General features: G+C 47.6%; 1 pseudogene; it reads right to left on the bottom strand.

Moving 5' to 3' along the window:
- Positions 1-11,754: 11,754 nt before the first annotated feature.
- On the bottom strand, positions 11,755-11,873 carry LOC111732251 (annotated as a pseudogene).
- Positions 11,874-25,383: the final 13,510 nt, after the last annotated feature.

Here is a 25,383-nt window from a genome sequence, read left to right as displayed (position 1 = left end):
AACAGGCCCAGCTGCCAGGGAATGAGCAGAAAGTGACTAAGCTGTTGACTGTTCCAGGATTTGGGCCATAGCTAGGAAAAAGGGGGACCCGCAGGAGTCCCTTGAGGTAAGTAAGATCAATGAGACCAGCAGAAACTCTGCAGAAGGGCTCCTAGAAGGCTTTTATGGGCAAAATAGTACCTCTAGCTGATCTGCCTGAGGGCCTGGGTTTAATTCATTTATTTGCTTGCTTATTATTTCATCAAGTATTTATTGGAGATATTTTTTATGCCAGGTTGTGGTAGGTACCAGGAATACTGTAATGAACAAGATATATTCAATATCAGGTAGGAAGCATCTAGATGCAAAAAAGAGGAAATATGACTCATAGTGGCTTGGGCAGCAACCGTAACTCATTGGCTCACATAACTGAAAAATCAGAGGAAAACTTCAGGTGAGGCTTGATCCAGCACCAATGTCCTTTCTGTTTCTTCTCTCTTTTTTTCCATGGTGTCAGCCTTGTCCTAAGCCTGGATCCTCTTGTGTTTTTAAGACACCTGGCAGTAGCTCCAGGCTACACGTTTCTTATTAACGTATGGCAGGGAAAAGAGAGAATCTTTGTCACAGCAGTCCCAAAGATATGTTCTGATTGGACCAGCTTGGTCACATGCCCATCTCTGTGTCACAAGAATAGCCTGGCATGATTAGATTAGCCTAAGTCACAGGTTCCATCTCTGGTCCCAGGACAGAAGTTAGTTTCACATGAACAAAATGGATTCTCAAATGGAAACTGAAGACTGTCAAGAAAAGGGAAACCAAAGCCTATTGAATGGTTCTTGTCTTCATGGAACTTAAAGCCTAATTAGTGGAGGAGACTACAAATACAATCAGTCGAAGGAAATTAAGAATTGGGTGGTCATGCATTAGAGGGAGGAGTCTGAACAGGGGCATTTCAAAAGTGTGTTAACCTAGATTCACAGAAACAATGGACACAGCTTGCTTAAGGTGAAGATAAAACTTTTCTAAACCAAGTGTGACTACCCACCATGACCTGCCCAGTTAGGAATTTATGATCAGATCACCCTGAGGACACTTTCCATAGAACCCCTTTTTCATTCACAGCACTCTAAGCTTCTGGCATCTCGCTGGTTTCCTTTCTCTTCTCATTGCCCTTCCTCACTTTCTCTCTCACGATACTCTAAATCAGGGGTCCTCGACCTTGATTTAGAGTATCGTGAGCAACGAGGAGAGAGAAAGTGACCTGTTAGGAACCGGGCCACACAGCAGGAGGTGAGCAACAGATAAGTGAGCGAAGCTTCATCCATATGTGCAGCAGCTCCCCCAGCACTAGCATCACCGCCTCAGCTCCACCTCAGATCGTCAGGCATTAGATTCTCACAGGAGCACCCGTCCCTGGTGCCAAAAAGGTTAGGGACCCACTCTCCTCAGGTTTTAAAAAGCAGTTTGCCTCCCTCTATTACAAGAGAATAGCACTCTCCCCAGTGGTGCTATTTGCTCTCCCTGCCATTTACATGTCTGTTCCCCAGCCTGAGCTTCATGGAGACAGGGAGACACAGGTCCAATTGTACAAGCCAGGCCCTTATACTTTGCAAAGGGCCCGGTAATTATTTGTGGGGTGAATGGATGGGATTAACCCCCCACTCCCACCTGCCTTGAAGCCTACCTTCTTTTTTCTCTCATCCCAGGAAATGGTTATGACAAAGCATTAGAAGGCTCAGAAACTTCTAAATGGGGTCAGTTGTGGAAGAAGCTGGTGGAATAGACAAAGCCCTGGCTAGGACAGTTGAGATCCCCAAGGAAGGGGAGGTTATGGGTTCCTGGTGGACCTCACATTAGGGTGGATGTGGACCCAGGAAGGAGGAGGCAGAGATGACACTCAGGTTCCATGCCTGGCTACCTTGATGGGCCTGGGCACAGCCTGGAGAGGCACCTGGCCAGCCCCCTTGGCTGTGGCTGCGCCTGGAGATCTTATCTGGGGCTTGGCTGATGCTTGATTCTGAGTCATGGGACCTGAGGCCTAGGAAACAGTTCTGATGTTGAAACACAGGGGAGGGGCCAGAGTGGTGTTTCTAGTTCGCCACCAGCACAGACATCATCACTACCCACACTTCTTGTCACCCTTGGGTCACCTTCATGATCACAATTCATCTCCGACCCTGTCACTCATTTGTCACCCTCACCATCATCCCTGCATCACAACCACTGCCCCTTTCTTAATTGTGCTGTCACCTGACCCAGTTCCCATCACTGCGTTACTTTCCCCAGCATTGTTGCCATCCTAGTCCCAGCCCCATGACCAAGGCTGTTGCTGTCTGAACCAACCGTCTTTATCAACTGCCTTTACCCCAACCCTAATCACTGCCTAGTTCCATTCCCATCTCCCCATCACCTTGATTGTCACCACCTGTACCAGTCTTCATCACCTCTAAGTCCTCTGAACTGTCACCACCTTTCTCCATCCCTTCTGTTAGTTCACCAGCCTTGCCCATCTCTGCCTCCTCCCCTGTCACCATCATCAACATCCTCCTTATCTTCAGTGCCTCAATTAGGTCCTGAGATGAGCGTTCCCCTCTGGTGTAGACATATGCCCACCTATGAGCCTTTGCCCCTGCCTTTCCAGCCTCTGGCTTCATCTGGGCTTCCCTACCTGGAATTGTCACACTCCTTACCATTGATCTCTGCTCTGGCAGGGCTTCATTTCAGTCCTATGTAGGCTGTACTCTGAGGCCAGCCTAGACCAAAAATCTTCATTTATTAAATTGACTATTATTTCCCTTTTTAGAATTCCCTTATGTCCCCTCAGCTATTGCCTTCCCCTCCCTATGATATACTCTCATATCCCCCAGTAACTTGACACATAATACTTATGGTCAACTATTCATTCATATAATTGTGTGTTTAAGGCCTTCTTGCCCACCAGACAGGACACTCTGGGAGGGCAGTAACTGTGTCCATCTGTGTTATTGCCGGGTCCCCAGAGTCTAGCACAGTGCCTGGCTTCTGGTAGGGGCTCAGTAATGTCTGTTGCGTGAACAAACACTATTTATAGAGCACCGAACAGTGCCAGGCACTGTGCTAGGTGCTGTATGCATACTAACTTGTTCATTCCCTGTCGTATTTTTGGTGTCTCTTTTATTTATTTTTGAGTACTTTTGAGTATTTTGAGTATTTCAAGGGCTTTTTAGCTGGTTTGAATAAGCACTTGAAAACAAACTAAATACCCAATGATAGAGATAGATTAAATAAAGTATGGTTTGTCTCTTAGTTATGAAAAGCATGATTCTGAAGAGCTGATAATTATTCTACAATCACGGCATTACGTGAAAAGGGCATTATACAAACAAGCTTATACAGAATTATTCAATTGTGTCAACAGAGTACTTAGAAAGATTAAAAGATGAAACAGTGAAAGAATAATAGGCATTGTGTTGTTTCTGAATTGTGAGCAATTTATTTTTATTTCTTATTTTTTCATATTCTTTAATGGGCATTACTATTTTTATAATAAAAGCTATGCATTTGTAAAAAATAACAATGACAACAAAGAGGCAAAAATAATGTTTTCTGTGTAAGTGTCAGTGTTTTATAATCTTATATTACTTTTTTATTTGATTTCTGGGGCCAGGCTTCTTGTCTACCTCCCAAACACTCGGCCTGAATGAATGATAAGTAAAGTGTGGTGGAGTTAATTAAATGTACCCTTTTTTGCTGCATTTCTCACTAATTTTCACTTTAATTCTTCAGAGTAACCCCTCTTTATGCAGAGTGTTTTGAGGGCTGCCTTGATCTACAAAACCAAAAAGTCCCACTTACGTGATGCACATATAAGAAATGATGTGAATTTGAAAAATTCTTATCAGAAATAGGAAAATAAGACCCAGTTATGCTCTAAGTCTACTCCTCCTCCTTTGTTCCTATCTCAGAGAGGGGAACCATCCCAGCCAGACACCTGGGAGTCACTCTATGCTTCCTGCTCCAGCATCCCGATAGTCAATCATTTCTCAGCACTGTGCTCCAACCTAACCCCTTTTTCCATTCCTAATGCTACTCCCTTTGTTCTGGCTACCACCATCTCTTGCCTTCCTGTAACCGCCTCCTAACCAGTTTCTCTGCTCTACTCTTGCTCCCCCCACCCCAAATTCATGCCTTCTGAGCTACAGCCAAGCTGAGCTTTCTAATACACGAATTCACTCCTGCCACTCCAGTTTACAGCCTTTCAATGATGCTCATCACTCTTAGGAGCAAGTATAAGACAGTTCATGATCTGTCCCATGCTGACCTCTATCATCACCGGGCTCCCGCCCTACTCCAGCCACACGGAATTTTGCTATTGGCATTTCCCAGGCTTCCTCTAGGCCTTTATATGTCCTCCAGGGGAAAACATCTATTCATCCCACACACCTTTGCTTGGCTAACTTCTTCTCAGTTGTTCAAATGGATGTCCCTTCTTCCAAGAAGGCGTCCTGATTGCCATGCCCTACCCCACTGTCACAGGCCCTTGTGCTTATTACCTCTGATACCCGCACTGTAACTTCTTATTTACTCATTAGCTTCCCTACTGCCTTGTAAACCCTCCAGTACTGCGACTGTGACTTGTTTTCCATTTGGACATTCAGTATCTATCACTTGGTAGGGCTTCCATGGCTGTTGAATGAATGAATGAATGAAAGAATGAATGAATAAAGAATAAACCAAGTACCCTTGTAGAGACTGATTCATACTTTTTTAAGAAGCTCAGAAGTAGACATTCGGAAAAAGATGTCCCTAAAGAACCCATAAATTCTCTGAAAGAGATGAAATTGTCTTATAATCTAATAATTTGGATTTGATAGGCAGAATTTGAGGGTGAATATGTAGTTAGGAATAGTGGTGCACCAAGCGGGGCAGTGGGAATGGTCTACCCCATCTGAGAGAAGTATTTTATTACTGACTTATTTAGAATTGCTGCTGATGGTGATAACAAGAAGCAGACTTTTAGTCAGTTTTATTGTTTTTAAGTTCTTTGCCAATGATGCACCCACTATTCCTTGTCTCCAACAATTGCTTGCTTCCACCCCCACTTCCATTTAGTATGCCACTGGTAAGGAACCCTGATTACTGGCTGAGCTGGTCTGTTTCCTCTCTTTAGCACTGAGCTAGGAGTGATTTGAGAGGTGTCCAATCTCTCAAAATTCTGCAGAACAAGGTTATCCTCTGCCAGAGCTGGAACCCACCTATGACTCCTCTGGCATCCCCAGTTTCCTCAGGGGACTCCTCTGACTCTCCTTGCTGGTGGCAGTATGCAGCAAGGAGGCCACCCTGTGCAGGGATGGGAGGCTATGCATAGGATCCTGTCCCTGCCACTAACTTACCCTGAGGCCTTGGGTCAGCTCTCATGCCCACACTCTCGAGTTCCTGTTGGGACCTCACTTTGTTCACCCGTAAAACTGGGGCATTTGGAGACCTGGGCCTTGGGGTTTTTAATGGAATTTCCCAATCTGAGGAAGGGATGTCGGCCATGGGCATGACAGGAAGTTGACCCCTCAGACTCCCTCTTTCTACTCCTCTCTCTGATCTGAGTGAGATATTCTACCAAAGGGTATTGGCTGGGTTGGGTGTGTGAGCCAGCAGGACAGAAGGCAAGTCTGGACAGGCGGACAGTGGAGCCTGGGCCCCAGGATGGGGTGTGTGTGTATGTATTGTAGAGAGGGGGTAGACGAGGGTGGATGTCAGGCAAAGGTCAAGGATGGGAGAGGTGGCTCCAGCAAGCCGGCTGCCCTTGCTTGATGACTGCCTACAGGAACTGTGAAAACATGCTGGGTTGGGCTATGGGTCCTGATTCTACTGTGAGGCTGGGGAGGGGCTCAAGGGTGGAGAACAGCCCCTTGGTGAGGTCACTTCTAGGATGAGAGCCAAGGTCCCATTCTGGGAAGGCAAGGCAGAGTCATCAAAGCAGAAGGGATTCAGGTTAGACTACAGGTGGGGCATGTGATGGTGGATCAGGGAAGATGAAGTGCCTCTTGATTTGGGCTGCTTCCCAGGAGGAAAGAGAAAATCTATACCACCCAGCCCCTCCCTGGGAGAGAGGGCTGTCTTGTTAGAAAGAATAAGATAACTTGGGGAACAAGTTAGCCTGAAGCCCTCAGACAGGGTTTGGGGAATTCACAGCTAAAGAAGCAGCCCTGGGACATCTAAGTTTGGGTCAGTCACCTCTCAGCCCTGGACTTCAGGTGTTCCTCTGTATAATGGGGAGAATCTCCTTGGTCTTTGCCCACTAAAGACCAAGCACTCCTTGACATGCCACCAAAGATGAGGGAGTCCTCCTTGTAAGTTCCTCCTGAAGTCCTGGGGAGCTAAGAGAACACAGCTAAAATTTGAGCTGAGTAGGGTAGAGATGGGGGAGCCTGGACTTGTTGGGGGCAGAGTAGAGCTTTGGGATGCAAGTATCCTGATCAGACATCCCTACCTGAAGGCCCCTATGACAACTAGGGAATATTCCGATCCTGCCTTCCCAGACATTATGAGCCCTGGTTTAAGCTCCTCTCATCAGACTCCCACTTCCCTAATCCTGTCTCCTTGCCCCACGTACCTCCACAAGGCTTTTCGGTCTATTTTATAACACAAATATTCATGGAGTTCCTTCTATCTGCCAGGCATTTTCTAAGCCCTGGGGATGGAGAGATGAACAAGATTGTTGGTCTTTGTGTTTCCTCTGAGGGAAAACAGTCAAGCAAATAAGTGAGGTAGCTTAATCCTTACTGGCTCTGAAAGAGAAAAGCCCAAACAGCTATGGGAACCTGGAGAAAGTGCCACATCCAGCCTAGGAAAGGTCAGGGCAGAGATAATGCGGACTCTGAGTCTGGAAGAGCCAGTTGGCATTGGCCAGAGAGGCTTTGAGGGATGACAGAGGCTCTGGAGCCACCCCAACAGGCTTGCAAGAGCCAATTAAGTTTCAAAAATTTTCCAAACTGTTTATTAAACACAACCATTATTAAGCATTGACTTATATAAATGTGTAATTATATACATTATTTTTAAAACAAAGTTCATAAATAATCAAACTCATCACTTCTTATTTGTTATTACATTTTATTATTATCTATGCTCTTAAAGTTACTTACATCTATTGAGCCTTTAAGGTGGAGAAACTGTTTAATGGTGTGCTGTTGCTCATTGCTTCCCAACTCCCTGTTCAGTGACATCACATTGGTAGTTTGAAATAGGCCATCGTGGCGGTATTTACATTGTTGAAATTGACCAACACTACGAGTCAGGGCTTAATTTATTGTTTTGATTGATTTCATGAACCAAGTGTTGACAAACGATAGCCTGCAGGCCAAAGCCAGCTTGTGAGCTAAAAATGGTTTTTATATTTTTTAATAGTTGAAAAAAAGCATTCTACAGAACAATTATTTCATGAATATTTCATGACATGTGGAAATGATATGAAATTTGAATTTTAGTGTCCATAAATAAAGTTGTGTTGGAATAGGGCCACGTGTTTACATATTGCCTACAGCTGCTCTCATGCTACAGTGGCAGAGCTCAGTACTTGCGACAGAGACTGTATGGCCTGCAAAACCTAAAATATTTACTAATATTTGACCCATCACAAAAAAGTTTATTGACCCTTGCTCTAGACTTAAGAAAGTGATGGAGAAAATGTTAATAATGCAGATTAAACTTAAAAGTTTGTCATGTCTGTAGCCATTACATTGTGAATAGCACAAAACCTTGAGGAAACATTCTTTCAATATTTGGAATCTATCAACAAATTCAGCAAAATAGGTCACATATCGCTGATGAATGAGTGAGGTTTCAACTCATGTCTTCATTCTTTTACTTTTATCTTACTCTTTAAAGTAAATGAAAATATCAACAAACATTTATGTTGGAACTATACTTGTTAGTCAATGATGTGAATGACTTTTTGTGGAATTGGATAGTAACCAAGAATTTATTCATAGTCTGATTTTGTCAAGTCCTGAATGCATTGCAACCACAGGTTGGCTACAGATATAAGGATTGGCAAAGATCAAAGAAAGCATACTACAGAACAATTTATGCTGCAGAATTTACAATTAAAGAGCACAGCACATTTTAGTATTAATATATGTAAATATGTATTTAAATATGTATATTTAGTATTGGTAAGTTGTGTGCTATTTTACAACTTTATATCAGTAAAATTTAGAATAAACTTATGTATGTATATAGATATATACTCATTTTTTCCAGAGAGCAATTGTTAAGCATTTACCAGTACATGGGATAGAGGGTTCTAGGTGAAGAGGGTCCAGGGGGTTCTGGGGGTTCAAGGAAAAATGAGAGGAGAAGTAGTGAGGCTGGAGCACTGGGGCAGATGTGAGGGGCCGTGTGAGCAGGCATAGGGAGCCAGACACCATCCTGAGGGCCATCAGAAACCATGGAAGGATTCTGAATACTGGAGGGACCCCGTCAGATTTGTGTTTAGAAGACCACGTTGACAGATGTGCAAAGATTAGATTGTTAGGGACAGATTATAAGGCACTGAATTAGTGGAGGGAAGGGGAACAGTAGTAGCACTTACCGTAGAGCACTTACCGTAGGCCAGGGCCACTCTTAAGCACTCCGTGTGTGTTATTAGCTGACTTAATATTCACAAGAACTTCATGAGGTACATAGATACTCGTATATCCTTTTTCCAGATAAAGAAACTGAGGCACAGAGAGATTAAATTGTGAGTAAGCAGTAGAGCTTGGATTTGAACCTAACAATCTGGCTTCAGAGGCCACACTCTTAACTGCTTTATGTTATATTTTCAGACTAGAAAGATGATGAGACTTTGAGTGTTGTTTCTTAATTTTAATGCATGTACAACTTGATCGTGTATTGACAGATATGCCTGGCATATAGTAGAAGTTTTAGGTCATTCTTCAGACCCAGCAGGACTTGACTCAGTGATGATGGGGTATGAGGAGCCAGGGGTAGGTGGGCTTTACCAGCTTCCTTCATCAAGTGGATAACACACTCACCTGACCACTCTGGCCTCCTAGCTCTTTGTTTGTAGACTGCCCCTCCATTCTTAGGGAGCTCCCAGTCTTGGGTACAAACTCCTAAGCAGGAATACACTGTTGGGAGAAGAAGACAAGAGGGGACAGAGCCTGTCTGGGCCCAGAGTGCAGCTCTCGGCTAAGTGTATGCAAGCTAAGAAAGGGGAGAAGTGTGAATTATTGTTGATAGAAGGGCTTCCATGGAGGGGTTATAGATAGGAGGCATAGAGTTTGGACAGGGGAGAGGGGAGAGGATGGGTCATGCTTGCCATCCCAGTTTTTCCCCTAGGGCATCTGTTTTTAACAGCAAAAGTTTGATGGCAGCCCTCAAGGTAGAGTGACAGACAACAGCTCAGCTGAATATATACATATGTATGTGTGTATATATATGTGTGTATATATATGTGTGTATATATGTTTATGTATGTGTATGTATATATGAAGTTGAAAAGAATAGAGGTGCCTTTCTGTCATCAGTCCTGGGTGAGGGTATGCGCAGGAGGTAATAGGATTGAAGGGGAGGGTTGGGGTGTGCTGGAAGATGGTGGCAGGGCGGGCCCCACGCAGGGTGTTGGTCCCCTGAGGCCACAGCTGTCAGCTTGGGGCTTCCCATTGTTCTGGCTCAGCAAGTCCCATGGGTTAGCAGGTGAGTCACCCCTCATATGGCCTTGGTAGAATGGAGAACCTGTGTGTTCATCTATATGGGGTATGTGTATATGCTGTGTTACATGCCTGAGTCTGAGATGCGTGCCCATGTCTGACTGTGCATACAGGCTGAGAAAGTCCCTGTGCACACAGCCCATGTGGGATGTGCAAAGACATGGGCCCCAGATTTGGAAGGTGTGTGTGGTATGAGGTGGAGGTAGTATGGGTGAATACACAGCTCTTCCCAAGGCACACGTGCATGAGTGCAGGTGTCTCCCTGAAAGAGGGATGCAGCTTTGGAGATGGCTGAGCCAAGAGAGGCGGAGGCCTGGGTGGGTGGCATATGAAGAGGGCTCCCTGATGACAGCTCATCCTCCCCAACGAGGGCTTGGCTGGACCAGCTGGCAGAGTCAGGCGCTCTAAGCCCATAGTGATGGCAGCGGTTTCTCTAAGCTTATCCTTTAAGCTTCTGGCTGCAGGCCAAGGTGGCTCCCCCATCTTAACCCTGAGAAGGCATACACACCCACAGGACACACAGGCAGGCCAAGAGCAGTGAGTGTGGAGGGTTGGCATCGAGCCAGAGCTTTCTCTTACTCTCTCTGCAGGTGGGAAGGACATTAGAGTCCAGGTGGTGTCTGGCCTAGTAGGATATGAGGAGAGCACATCAGCTCCAGGTTGCCCATTCCCCTGCTTTGTGTGGCAGTGTGCACTGGCACGCTGTGTGCGTGCACACCCATGTCTGGGTGTGCCGGCCCCTGCCATAGCACCCAGGGCCTGTGGCAGGGCCTTCCCATCATGCTCCAAGATCCGAGAGATGCTTAAAGTGGGGCACAGAGCCTGGGTTAGGGGCCAGCAAGACTGGATTCTACTCCAGGCTCTCACTTAGTGACTTTGGAGATGTTCCTTTACCTTCTCTGGGGCTCGACTGTCCCACTGTAAAATGTGAAGGGGCCAATAATTCCTGGAGGGCCACCTCCAAGGCTTTTGGAGAACAGATTCTCATGGGGGTGTTGGGAAAGGCAGGCGGTTTGGTGCTAGGGGCCTCACATGAGGAATGGCAGTGTCCCAAGTTGCTCAGCTGGACCAGGGGTTAAAAGCAGGTAACAATCTCCAGAGAACTTGCACTCTGACCTACAAGGGGTGTTCGAGTTTCCTGAAGAAGTTAGGCATTTAGAGTTCTGGGGCTGAGCTTCAAAACAAATTAACGTTACAGGCCAAGACCTGCCTGAAGTGAGGCTCAGAAAGTCTGTCCACCCATCCCTGCCTCCTCCCAACTGTGCTTGCCTGCTGGGGGTGAACAGCAGTGTCCCCCAGACTGAGGTTGGGAACCAGCTCACAGCTTTCCTGGTCTCTCATTCCAAACCCCTGCCCCTGCCTCCACAACCCCAGCTTGCTGTCTCTCAGATTCACACTTTTCCAGGTTCAGAGTTTTCATCCTGGGGGCTGTAGGCTTAGCCTGAGCAAACAAACAGCACCAAAGTCAACAAAACAAGAAAGGAAAGCAGCACAGGTGACATGAAAAGAAAACTTGGAAGCCACAATGAAGGTGTGTGGGCTGGGCTACATAAAGCCTCGTGTCTCCCCTCAGAGAAGGACCCTGCGCCAGTCTCTTGTGGGGAATCAGGAGGAGGGGGCTCATGAGTGGTGCCTCTAGTGGGCTCAGGCCAAAGGAGTCAGGTTAGACCGCCAACAGGGGGCGCTAGTGCCCAGTCGTTTGAGTGCTGTTAAAAGGATGTGGTTGGGACGGGGCAGGGGAGGTGTTTGGACACCCTCACCCCATCTCACTGAAGCCCGAGGCTGGTTGCCTCAGCTGCTGTGGTAAGCAAGTGAGAGGCTAACTGGAGTCCAGGGTTGTGGGTGGGAGCAGGCAAGGCAGGAGTAAACAGGCTGGAACAAGAGCAGGAGTGAAGAGCTCTGGGTTCTCTGCTAGGCCCTGGCTGTTCACCTCAGGGCTCCGGGGCATGGGGCCACGAATTCCGAGGTTGCCCAAATCCCCATTCCATCTCACACACAGGCATAGTCGCCATCCCTGATAACCTAGTTCTCTTCCACTCAGGGAAGTGGGAGCTCAATTCTCTCAATTGACATTATTTTTTAACACCTACAGCACCTGGTCTTCCTAGGTGGTCTCCCATCCAAGTACTAACCAGGCCTGACCCTGCTTAGCTTCTGAGATCAGACGAGATCCGGCATGTTCAGGGTGGCATGGCCATAGACCTCTCGATGTACATTTATTGTGCATCTGCTATGCATAATATACTATATAGGCCAGGACGTCCCCAGGAGACTGCCTGTCCGACGCCTTGTCACAGATGGATCACTCAGTCACTAGGTGAGCCTGCTGCTTGTTGGCTGAGCTGGCGATTGCAGCTGCCTGGGGCAGCCCCGCCCCCAGGCCGGAACCAACAAGAGTCAAGACCCGTTAGCTGAGTGGCCAGTTTGCAATGGGAAGGGCTAGAAGATCAGACTCACCCGGCTGGAGTGGCTCAAGGTCTGAGTGGAAGTCCATGGGCTTTGGTCTTGTTGTCTGTGGAATGAGCATACACTCCACCTCCAGCCCTTCTATTTGGCCCTGGCGTCAGGCAAGAGTTGGTTAGGGCAGGAGGGTTGAGGTACAGGGTCCCCTTCCTCAAATACCACAGTGTTTACTCTCCACCAGGCACTCCCTACGCCCCTTACCAACTCACTCTATTCTCTCAACAATCCTTCCAGGTGAGGATTAGCATCTCCACCTCACAGTTGAAGACACCCAGTTAAATATCTTGCTCAAAGTTACCCAACGCCAATTAAGAGGCTGAATTGGATTCAAGCTCAGGTCTGCCTGGCTATAAAGCCTGAGCTATGAACCATAGCTCACCACCTGAATGGGGGAGTCCTCCCTGAATAGTCAAACCCCAAACAAGACCCAGGTTCAGACTTCCAGCCACCACCTCACGCTTTCATCCTCCTGCGAAGCCTCCCTGATCCTGACTCCCTTTTTGTTCTGATTAACCCGGTACTGGTTTGGGCGTGGAAAGACCCTCCACTGACACTGGAGAGACTCCACTATTATCAGACCTTTCTTTTCTGTGGGTTAAGAAATTGTTGCTCAGAGCGTCTCCTTTAAAATGCTTTAGTGCGAAAGGATTTTGAAATTGATTTAGGCAAAAATCAAAAGATGGAACCAGAAGGTGAATGGCTGATGGCAAACTTGACAATGGAGGGATCAGGCTGCCACCCTCTGAAGCACTGATTGGCTGGCATCACTAAGCATGGGCCAACTCGACATTATGTGCCTCTGGATGAGATGCAAGAGGAAGCACACAGCACTATTCACAAAAGATTCCCCCTCCCCCCACCAAAATTGAACCTAAATAAAATCATACCATTAGAGCTAACTTCCTGTATATTCTAAGAAATGCAAGGGATGGAGGAAAAGTTAAATGACACCATAAGGAAGCAAACAGACAAATCCAGAACATAGACTCCTATAGAACGACATTTACTCAAGTCAGTGACATGAACAAATAAGAGAGAGAAAAGGGAACTAACTGCTCGTGTTTAAGAGAACATTTAACCCAATGTAATGTGTGAACTTGTTTGGATCCTGACTCAAACCAACCAACAAATTAATGCAAAAAGACATTTTGAAACAATTGTGGATACTCAATAATTCCACGGGAGTGCATCGTGATTACGTAAGAAATTGTTCATATATTTTAGAGAATATTGAAGAATGTAGGCGTGAAATGACATAATGGCTGAAATTTAAAATACTTCATAAAAAAAAAAAAAAAGAAAAAAGACTGATGAAACCAGAGTGGATAGATTTGGGAGAAGACTGGATAAAGTTGGATTGGAGCAGGTGAAGGTAGATATGTCCATTAAACTTATGAGAAAGAACAGAAGTGATGTTGGATCGTTTGCTCTGGAACAGTGGAGGGAGATCTGGGCTGGTAATAGGACTGGAGAGATGACAGTGTTTGTGTAGTCAGAGAGGACGTCAGGGATGTGCAGGGCCAACTTCTCTAGATATAGTGCTCTCTAAGATGTTCTATTTAAAGGCCCACAAAAAATGTTTTGTCTTAAAAGAAGAAAAAAATGAACTTATAGGTTCAAGAAAATGTTTTAATATACAGTGTTAATATATTGGTCTTTATATTAACACGGTTGTAATATATAATTTTTATTTAAATTTTTTAAGGAGGAGGGGGCCCATAAAGGCAAAAGTGGCAAGGGCCGTGAAAGTCAGCAGCAGCCTTAGGGTGGGAGGAGACTGCCCAGACATGAAGTGTGAGGGAGGCTAGAAGCCACTAAGCCTGCACCATGGGGAACAGCCTCACTGCTGGTCGTCATCCTCCCTCCATGCTCCACCTTTGTCCCGTACAGAGATGCATTAGGTTATCCTCAATTGACTCACCGTAGACCTCGGGCTGTGCTCAGAGCAGAAGAGACTGTGTCTGCCTGCCAAGCCCAATCCGGCCCAGCCTGCACCCAGGTACTGGTTTGGGCATGGAAAGACCCTCCACTGACACTGGAGAGGCTCAGGAACCGGGAAGGCCCCGCCCTACTCAGGGTCCCAGTGTTCCACCTAGCCTTCCTGGCTGAGGCTCAACGCCTGTGGGTGCCCATGCCCTAGTCCTTGCCCACACAGACCTCTGTACAGGCCCTTTGTGCAATCACTATGTTTCTGGAAAGCTGTAAATAAAATCCCACCCTCCCACAGGGTAGCATGCTTTCCTACTGAAGTGGGCATACTGTTTCCTCCAGGTCTCTACTTCGTGTTTACTTGATGGAACATCTGTGTTTGGAGAGGCCTTGAGATTTGGGCAAAAACAAGGGACCGGGGAGGTATCTCAGGGAGTCACTGGCCTTGTCCATATGCAGGGAGGAAGGGAGGCTGCCCCACTCGGGGAGCCCTCAGTGTGAGTATGGAGTCAGGGCAATCACATCACATTGGGGCTGCTGGGCCACTGGACCTGCCTACTTTCTCAGGCTGAGCGAGAGAGTGGAGAGAGAGTAGTTTGCCCTGGGGTTGCTGAAATGGGCTCCTTGCCCACTCCAAGCCCCCTGTTGCAGGCCCATAGAACCTGACCAGATCAGATAGGGCACGTTCCTGCAGTGAGCTGCCCACTGACTGGGACCATGCTGACGCAGGCAGGAAAATATTAACCCAGTGGAATGGGCACATACTCATATGTGGAAGACTCTGTGTGTGTATGTGTGTGTGAAAGAGAGAGAGACAGAAGAGAGAGCAAGAGCCTGCAGAGAGGTTTTCACATGTAAGAACAGATGCATATACACACATGCACACACACACCTACCCATTCACACATATACATGTTTACATACAGAAATATACAAAGACATAAATGCTTCTCCCACATGCAAATTCTTTCAGTGTCATCTCCCAACTCTGTTGATGAGACCGCCTCCTCTAGGAAGTCTTCCCTGACAGTTCCAGCTCATACTAGAAAGGGACAGGCCTGATTTCTAATGCCAAATTAGGCAGCCTGACATGAGCTTTAGAGTGGAGCAAGGCTGTGGTTCCTTACACACAGGATATTTGCTCTTGGGAAACTGGCTGTGCCTCCTGACTCTGTCTGCTCTAGTATCTGTCCACTCTGTCCTGGAGGTCCAGGCATGACTCTGAGAATGAAGGATAAGAGCCTGGGCTGAGGGGAGAGAGGGATCTGGGCATTGCAGAGCATCAGAGTTAAAGATCATCCTGGGTCCTGTCTTTGCCCCCCACTCATCCCCAGTCTAGCTTCTTAGCCCCCAATTCTCTTACCTGGGGGGACCTGGCCTCCCAGGGTAAGGGACAGAGCCCTGATCTGGATGTTCAGATTCTGGGTGATCTTGGGCAAGTTGCTACCTTGCTCCTGAGTTATATGAAGGATTCCAGGTCACAAAAAAGTCTGAAAAACCTCAAGTCTAATAAAATAATTTGATTGAAAGCCATTTACATGATAGATAAGTTAATTAAACAGCATGTTAGTTGAAACAAATTAGCTGAAATGATTAGCTTTTTATACATCACCACTTTGGGTGGGGGGCATTTTGGGAAAGTTCAGATTAGTTTTAACATCTTTGAATATTTTTCTTCAGTTTGATTTTTTAAAATTTCTATTTGCATGTTCATTCCTAACTGGGTTTCAGCCAACTGTGTCGGTCCTGTGATGTTCATAATAGAGGAGTTGAAAAACTTTAAATTGAAAGCAATTCTGTGCTGTACAGCCACATACATGATGCGGATGTGAACTTATTGGCATGAAAAGATGCTCTCGGTAAATGTTTGCGTGAACAAAGTACTATACAAAACTTTACAAAACTTTTATTCTACTTATTGTTGACAAAATGAGGAAAGACATGTATATGTGTGTACAGGAAAAAAGGATTAGAAGGAAACCTACTAAAATGTAAGTAGTAGTTGTCATGGAGTCAAGACTTGTCATGTCTTTTAAGGTTCTTTTGACTTGTTTGTATTTAGGTAATAAATGAATAAAAGGATCTGAGATTTTAAAATTTGTTTTCTATTTAAAAAATTTCCACTTCAATGATAGACAGTTATATCTGCTTGACTTGCTTGGCTATGTGTTCATAAATATTTAAATTTTCAGTTAGGTCGAACATTAATATCCCCATTCACCAGTTCATATTGTAAGATTTTTAGCGTAGTGAGTAAGAAATGCGAGATTGATGAGCACTGGGTCATTTCGAAACTTTCAGTAGCAAAAATAGTGTACTACAGAGAAAATTAGAATTGAAAAATTGAATAACTTCTGAAAGAGGGATTAACTGCCTAAAGAAACATGAAAGTTTGCAAAAACTGCCCCGGTAGCACACTAAAATTACCATTTCACTTTCAACCTATTTATCATTTCAACTAAATTAGTCTTTGACTTAATGGACTGTTGCTGCCTTCATAAACCTTTCCCTGGGCCCTGTCTGGATACCAAAAGTAGTTGAGTGGGAGGACCACACATCTGCCAACACCTTTCACACACTAGGAAACAGGCTCAGGGGCAGGCCTGAGCCAAGGTTATGCAGTGAATTTGATGCCCAGCCAGGTCTCAAACCCAGGTCAGTGTGCAAGGTGTCTAGAGGGGACTTCATTCACTGCGGCTCAGAGCTAGGACACCCAGTTAAATTTGAATTTCAGAGAAAAGATGGATAGTGTTTTAGTATAAATATGTTCCAAATATTGCAAATAATTGTTTCTCTGAAATTCAAGTTTAATTGAGCCTCTTGTATTTTATCTGGTGACTCTATTCAGACCCTACCCTGTGAAAACAGGACCCCAGGTATCCCCTCCCTGCCCTCCATCATCCCCATTGGCCCTGGATATCCCCCCAGGCTCTGTCTAGACCCAACTCTGACGCAAACGCCCAGCCTCATGGCCCTTTTAGCTGCCTCTCCTCGCTCCTCAGTTGAACTTTCTGTCTCCTCAGCCACCACTTCTTTAGTGCTGTGGCTACCCTCCATCTTATCAGCTCTTCAAGGCTGGCCCCACCTCACACCCAACTCTGGGCCCACAGACCCTCCAAGCTCCTGATAGTCTGTTGGCAGCCCAGTGTCTGGGTTTCCATCTCCCTCGTCAGCTGCTACTCTCCAGTCACCCTTCTGTCCCCAGAATCCTGCCCCTCTCCTTTGCCTCACTCACTCGTGCTTCCTGGCAATTTCATTGACTCCCAGGTGAATGCACAGGTACTGATATCTCTTGTTCTCTTTCTCTAGGTGGACTTCTCTCCCAAGCCCAGGCCCAGTTGTGCCTCTGCCTACTAGATGCTCCAGGGCTTCAAAGACCCCAAATGGTCTACTTCACTCTCCTTTTTGCTTAAAACCCTTCAAGGGCTCCTCAGGCGCTTTGGGATAAAGTCTGATACTGTGTCCTGGCAGACAAAGTCCTTCACGGTCTGCCCCCGCCCACTTCTCCAACCCTCTGCAAGCCACTTAGAGGTCCCAGAATTCATTAGGTTTTCTCACAATCCCACTGGGCTCCAAATGGCTTCAAATTGCCAGCCCCGCCCCACCCTCCCCTGCTCACCTCAGTGGACTCAGCTCGCATGTCATCTCTTCTGAAAGATTCTTACTCCCCTCCAGGATGGCTTAGCTGCTGCCTGTATTCCCTTCACTTTATCACAGTGTATCTTAAGTTACCTGCCAGTTATCTATCTCTCCCAAGAAAGGACGGGACTGTGTCTTCTCCACCTCTGGTCCCCAGCACCCCGCCCAGTGAATGAGTCCCGGGCTTAACCTCTAACTTGCACATGGATCCCAATTTCCTCACTCACCAACATGATCCCAGCCCAATCCAACTCTGCTCAAGCTCTGACCTCATCCTAGATCCCACCTCCACTTTTGACCCTTACCTTACCCTTATCCCAACAGCATACACAGGAAAGGAATAAAGGCAGGTGTCTTCCATGTCTAGGGTACGTCTCCCCTATACTGAAGGAAGGACTTAGCATTTTGAGCCCACTGGAGTCTGCAGAGGTGAGTGAGGGGTGAAGCCTCAGCCTGCGGGGCTGAAGTGGAAGTTTGTTCCTTAAGGACGGCTTCTGAATAAGAAGCCCTAGGACTGCAGCTGACCCCTGTCTCCCTGCAGAGTGACCTGCAGGGCAACTTGGGGTGGGGACCTGAGCAACGAGGCTTCTAGACCTGGCCTGGTCTGTTGGCACCCTCTAGAGGACAGTTCTATTACCAGAGATGGCTTTGGGCAACTAAATCTTATACTGCCTCCCCACGACGAAGGACTGCTGGCCTCAGAAGCTCCCTGGACTTCCTGTTCCCATCCACCACTCCACCTGGCAAGTCTATTTATTCATTCATTCATTTATTTGTTTGTTTACTTACTTATGTGACACTGGTTATTGAAATCTAATAAGTTTCAGCTGTACATTTTAACAGTAAGGCATATATATATTTAGACTGTGTGTTCACCTCCCATAGTTAGATTTCTAAGTCTCTTCACAGTGTGCAGATCAGCAACCATTCTTCTTTATCTCATCACTGGGTGACCTGCTCAGATCTCACACTGCTCTATCCTTGGATGACCAACCATACCTGAGCTCCAGAAGTCCTCTCAGACAGCAGCTGGTCCCCTGGCTTGCTCCTGACCCCATCTCAGTCACTGAGTTCCTGCAGCTCTGGGTCAGAGCCCCACACTCTGGTTGGCTTCGGTTCCTTCACAGAGGTCTCCATTGCCTCTCTGGAGGGAAGTGTTTTTGAGGGCAGGGCCTAGGCTTCCCCCTGCCCTGCTCGGATGCAGGCTCCCAGAGGAGGAGACCCAGGCTTCTTCTTCTCCACCCCAGACTAGGGACCCGCAGAAGACCAGGCTTGGCTTTTCTACCTTTCCTCTCAGACAAGGGTTTCACTGCAACTATGGCTGATGTGTCCTTCTTCCCCTCAGACCAGGGAAGTCCAGGGCCTAAGTTTCTCCTTCCTCCTTCAGAATGAAGGCTCCCTGAAGACTGACCCAGGATCCTCTTTCCAATTCCTCCACCTGATTGTTGATCTCCAGAGAACTTTCCAGTTCCCATTCTGTGCAGCTCTCCCCACAGCTGGGGGCTCGGGAGCCTCTGGAGCCTCCCCTGGACCTGGGGCCTGGGAGGCTTCCTCTCGCTCTGGGCTGGATGCCTGGCTTAGAAGGGAAGCCTTTCCTCTGGGACCATGAGGCCCAGAGTCCACTCAGAGCTCCACCTCTGACATCATAAGGACTCTGCCTTAGAACCTAGTCTCCATGGCGCTGCTGGCAGGAGAAAGGATGCTATTTTGGGTAGTGCATCTGGACTTGGCTCAAGTGGCACCGGCCAAACCCCTGCCCCACTGACCTCTCCCCTGGAGCAGCAAAACAGCACTTGGAGCCACCCCAAGGAGGCGGGCTCTAGACTAGGGACACAGAGACAGCGGAGCCCCACCTGGGGGAACAGCCAGAGCCTGAGACAGTCATAGAGGAGCAAAACCATGAGCTGCTGTAACTGAGAAGCCCCCAAAGCAGACTCTGAGAAACGTAAGATGCTTCAGCAGAGTGAGTCTGGCTCTAGGCAGGGGCCTAGACTTGGGGTGCCACTCCCTTTGGGACCATATGGGGAGAAGGTGACCATGGGACTGTTTTGGAAAGAAACCCCAGCTGGGAGGTGAAGGCCTGGATGTCTGTTCTGGTTTAGTCCTGAGGTGCTGTGCGACACTCCAGGTTTCAGTTTCCTTACCTGTAAATTGGCCGTTGGGAGGACCAGCGGTGGAGCAGAGATCGGGAAGGTATGTTGTGCTGGGCCTTCAGCGAGCATGGGGGTGGGACCAGAGAATGGAGACCAGTGACTCTGGATCAAGGCAGAAGGGACGCAGATCAGAGAGTGGGTCGATTGCTGGCTTTGCTGGAGTGGTTTCTCTACCCCTGGAGTTCTCCTACCGTCACCCCCAGAGGGTTTCTGCAATCAGGGCTAAGGATGTGAACTTGTGCTGCAGTTAGAGGGAATCGGGCTAGAACACAAAGGGGACGTACAGGATGGAGATACTCAAGGGTTACGTTCGTGATGTCGTTTGTGGGGAAAATGGAAATATGAGGGAGAATTTTCGGAAACAGTGAGAAGAGTAGACTTTGCTCTGAGGCGAGAGTACGGGCTAAATGAATTTTTAGGACCTCATCCTGTGTGTATGTGTGGGTGCGTGCGTGCATGTGTGTACGTGTGTGTGCATGCGCATGTGCAAAGAAGCAGCTCTGGAAAGTCACAGTTTAAGTCAGCAGCAAGAGGGCTTGAGGTTAGACCAAAGTCAATAATAGTCATATATGTGAGGGTAAAGCCACTGAGGGGAGTCTGTGGGTATCTCCACTGTCCAAAGCTGGGTTGCAGACTTGGGAAGTTCAGGAGGATCTCTGAAGGGCCTGGTCCAGAGGTCAGGGGTCCTGAGGACAGCATGGGTAGAGGAGGTGGAACTCCAGGGCCTCTTCCCATTGGCTGAAGTATGTCCACCCCTCCCACCCCCTTCCAGCTTGGCTGGGTTGAGGGATTGGAACTGATAGGAGCTGTCCATGTGGCTTCTCCCCTGGGGGGCGAGGGGCGGGGGCGCTGAGGTCTGATGAGAATGTGGGGCCAAATTCTGTGTCTCCCAGCCCTAGCAACCTCTCTTTGGCTCCACAGCATTCAAAAATTTCAGACAGAATATGGCTCAAGAAAACAAGAAGAAGCGGTAAGCACCACTCTCCTATGTCAGCCTCCCACCCTTCACCCAGCACACTCAGTACCCTCCCTGCCCCACTCAGCCTCTCCTACATGACAGCTGATCCCCCCAGACACCCTCCTCCCCATCCCCCCACTAGCTTATGGGCCCCTCTCTCCTGTGCCCATGGCCAAGCACAGGCCGGGCCTTGGGATGAGGGGAGGGAGGCTCAGAAAGACCCAAATGAGGGTCAAGGGGGAGGTCATCAGGTTCCTACTGCCCCTGTGTTGGTAGTGCTCAATTGAACTGAACTCACTACCTCTCACCCTCTCAGGCTTAGGTTTCTTGGGGTGAAATAAAAGCCAAAGTCCTTTCAGTGCCAGGGCCCTGCCTAACTAGTCTGTTTCCTTTCTGACCTCCCCCACACTACCCTCATTCTTCCCACTCCAATCACACTGACCTCCCTTCCTTTCCTTCAAACGTTCTCAGAGTCCTTCAGTGACTGTTCCCTCTGCCTGAAACACTTTTCCTGCAGTTATTCACATGGCTCACTCCCTCACCTCCTTCATGTCTTTTCTCAAATGCTACCTTCTTAATGAGGCTTACCCTGTCTGCCCTATTTAAAATCATACCCCACCTACTTTTCCTTGCTCAATCTTTCCCCATTAGGACGTACTACCTTCTAACACACAAATGTACCTTCTAACATACAAATGTACTTGCCTGTTCCATTATTGCTCATTACATCGCCGCCTGTCACCTCCACATGAGCGGGGGTATTTGTTTGTGCACTCCTGGATAGCGAGAACAAATGGTTCCCGCTCTGTGCTGATGGCATTGCTGTCTTCAACCCAGGACTCTCTCCTGGGCTTTAGACCCTGTTTCTAAAGAGTCACTGGTGTCCCACAGACAACTCGATCCCAGCTGAAAATAGCTTCCTATACTCCCCCCAAACCCACTCCTCTTCCTATACTCTCAGCTCAGTCTAGGGTCTCCTTCTCCTCTGTTGCTCAAGCCAGAGGTAAAGATCTTGTCCTTGACACTCCTGTCTCCCCCATGCCTCACATCTAGTCTCCTAAAATACCTAGAATGTGCTCACTCTCACCATTCTCTCTACTACTACCCTACTCCCCTGTGGCCACTTTAGGCCACCGTCTGCTCATTCTTCAAAAGTTTCTTCGGGTCTCGCCTCCTACCCGGGGGCTTATCACTTCTGACAGTGTTGCCATGATCCATTTTGCCCACGAGTTGGAGCAACCTGAGGGTGGAGACTGAGTTTTTACTTTGTATCACAGGTGCCTGACTAACTCATAAGTAGATGCTCGATAAACGTGTTGAATGAATGAATGTTGGTTAGCAGTTCAATGGTTGGCTTGAGGTTAGTTGGGTAGTTTACTGTTGGTTTATTGATTAGATAATTAAATGAACTAGCTAATAGGAAAGTCAGTTAGTCGTTAAGTTGTCAAATTGATTAGTCAGCCAAAGAGTTGGTTGGTGAGTTGTTAGGTATTTAGTTTCTTGGTTAGCATATATTACTTAGGTTGGCTAATTTTTTTAGATACTTTTTTCTCATTCTACACCCTCTCCTTGAGCTATCTTGTCTATGTCCATGGGTCAAATGGCCACCTATGATTCAGTGACCTCCAAATGTGTGTCTCTAAATGATACCACATGACCAGCTGCCTCCTTACTGGTCATCTCCTCAAACTCAACACACCTAGAAGAGGACTCCTCTCTGCCTAAGCCTGCAGTTTCCCTCCTGTGCCACACATGTCATTCTGCTACTCTAGCCAAAATCTAGGGTCATCACTGACTCTTCCCTTTCCATTTTCCTCTTTTATCAAACACCAAGGTCTGTTGGTTTGACTGTCTTCTAGCCATCTCCATGGCACCTTTTTGGCTCTGACTGCCATCACCTCTGTCTGTGTGGGACAGAAGCTTCCTGATTTCTCACCATTCCTCCACACCTGCTCCCTCGTCTCAGCCTCCATAGAGGAGGCAGTCCTGCTTAAATCTTCCACTGAGCCCCCTGGCCCTCTGGATTAAGTTAAGACTCCCTAACATGGGCCATGATGCCTTCTGCCATCTGGCCCTGCACTCCTCTCTGCCCATGCCATTCCAAAGCCTAGAACTTTCCCCGCCTCCCCTGATGGGACCAGCCTTCACCTGGCCAGTCTTCTATTCTTGACCTAAATTTTTATTCCTCTTGGAGAGCCTCCTACTCCCACCTCTAGAACATTTGCTTCCTCCTTACAATCCCTCAGTGCTCACTCTTCACCTGTGGGCAACACTCCTCATACTTTATAGTAATCGCTTAGTTAATGAGGTTTCTTCCCAAGAGGTAGGGGTCATGCCAGTGGTCTTTACTACAGAGCTTAAACATAGCAGGCATTTGAAAAATTTGTGGTTCAGTGGCTAGTAGGTGGTTATTTGTTGCTTACTTTGTACTGCCTGCCATGTGGCAAGGAGGAAGGGGCCAGGGTTCCAGACTCTCTCGATGTCTTTGACTTTCTGCTCCTCTGGCACTTTCTCAGGACTGTTCTTGAGTTCCTACCTGCCTCAGTCTGCTCTTAGGCTCTTCTTCAGGGTTGGAGAGGCCGATTATAGGGATCAAGGACCCCTACCTGATGCTACATGGGAGCTGGAGTTGGATGGGAGTCAGTGCATCATCCAGGCAATTCCACATCCCCTCCACATGGACAGGCCTGTTTGTTTCCCTGGGGTAAGGACAGAACAAAGACTGGGCTGGATGAGATATGAACATGGAGTCTCAGCCAGAAAATGTATGCCTGGCTTACATTTCCCACTCTCTCTGCTTATTCTTTGCTTCTGTGAGACTGGGGAAAGCCTGGGGTGGGGTTGGGGGGCTGATGTTGCTATCCCGAGCAGGGTAAGGTAGTGAGTGTTTGGTGTCAACTTCAGGCATTCAGCAGGGGGTAGGGTCACCAGTCTTAACAGGCACTAAGGCTATACTTAAGAGTTGTCAGTACCTGTTTCTTCTCTTTAGCCTCTAGACCTCATCTCCTTCTCTAAATTCAAGCTCTATACACCAACCCCAAGAGATGTTGGAGCCTATAACTCACTTTTTCATCTGTCTATCCAATCAAGTGTTTATTAAATAAATATTTATCAAACATCTACCATGTGTCAGGTACTGTAGAAAGTCCTGGGGATCTAGTAGAAAGAAAGACAAATAAATTTCCCAGTTTCCACCCATTTAACAATATATATTGCACACCTACTATGTGCCTGGCACTGTGCTAGGCACTGAGAATACGCCAGGGAGTAAGATCCAGTCCCTCCTTTCCTCTCTCTCTCTCTCTCTCTCATTTGTTTGTTCATTTGTTTACTCACTCACAAACATCTCTCTGTGTTGACCTGGTTGCAGAGCCTGGCGTACTTTGCAGACCCCTTCACCTTCGGCAGAACCTGGTACATACTTCAGGCCTGAGTTCTGTTTATAGAGCCCAGGAGCAGACTTTGCCCCACTCTGTGCTGTTTGCAGAGTATCTGGTGGTTGCCAGGTCCTCCTGCCTGATATCTTGACTGTGTCTCCAGAGATCTGGTTCCTACAGATAGGCAGGCAGGCAGACAGACAGATAACTGAGCTCCACTTTCCTGCCTGCTCTCTTCCAAGGCTCATTGGCACCACAGGTGGCATTCATCAGATCCTCTACTGCCCCCTCTGCAAAGTGGCCTCATTGGCGTGCCCTTCTCACTGGTCCAGTCCCCAGCAGAAGGAAGAAGGGGCATGGCCTGGCTATCTACCCCCTGTCCCTTTCCATGTCCCTGTGGCTCTCAGATGTCTCTGATTCCAGCTCCTCCAGCAGCTCTGGGCAAGAGGAGGTGTGTGTAGAGAGGCCACTGGGTTGCCCATTAACTCAGCCATGCGTTGAAGGGCCGATGGGCAGCAAGTGCACTTGAGTCTCATTTCTGCCCATGGGCTCGGGCTGCTGCTTCAGGTCCACCCACAACTCCAGGATGGTCTCGTCGCCTAGGACAATACTGCAGAAGGAGATGGTGCGAGAGTTCCTGGCCGAGCTCATAAGCACATATGTCATGATGGTGAGTGAATGGATGGCACAGGGTGGTGAGCTCTGAGGAAGGAGCATGAACCCTAGGACTTCAGGTGGGTGGAGCTCACTCAATAAGGGCGATCTGTGTGTGACCCCCTCCCCACTGCTGACCCCCCGGGTCGCAGTGGCCATTTCCTGGCCTCTGAGCTGGGATCCTGAGGGGGAAGCATAGGAAAGTAAGGAGAGAGCTCCGTCTTCCTCACCAAGTCTTTCTGGGAGAGAAAGGTCTCATAATATGTGGGGGCGTAACAAAGCCATGGGCTGGAGGGAGTCAGGGGGCATGGCTGGAAGTGAGGAGAAAGGAAACTACGGGGAAAGAGATTAGAGAGAACATTGAATCAGGCTTCGAGAATTAATTCTGAGGGCAATACAAAGACACTGAAGGCTTTCAAGCAGGGGAACGTTGTGGTCAGATTTGGATTTTAGAAGGATATTCTGGGTGTGGTGTGGAACCCCAGCAGAATGGGCAAGGCTGGAGGGAGGGGAATCAGTTAAGAGACTGTCACAATGAC

The sequence above is a fragment of the Pteropus vampyrus genome, unplaced genomic scaffold (genome assembly GCF_000151845.1).
Source record: "Pteropus vampyrus isolate Shadow unplaced genomic scaffold, Pvam_2.0 Scaffold436, whole genome shotgun sequence".
Classification (NCBI taxonomy): domain Eukaryota; kingdom Metazoa; phylum Chordata; class Mammalia; order Chiroptera; family Pteropodidae; genus Pteropus; species Pteropus vampyrus.
Note: the sequence above shows the minus strand (reverse complement) of the source record. Positions and strands in the feature narration are given on the sequence as shown.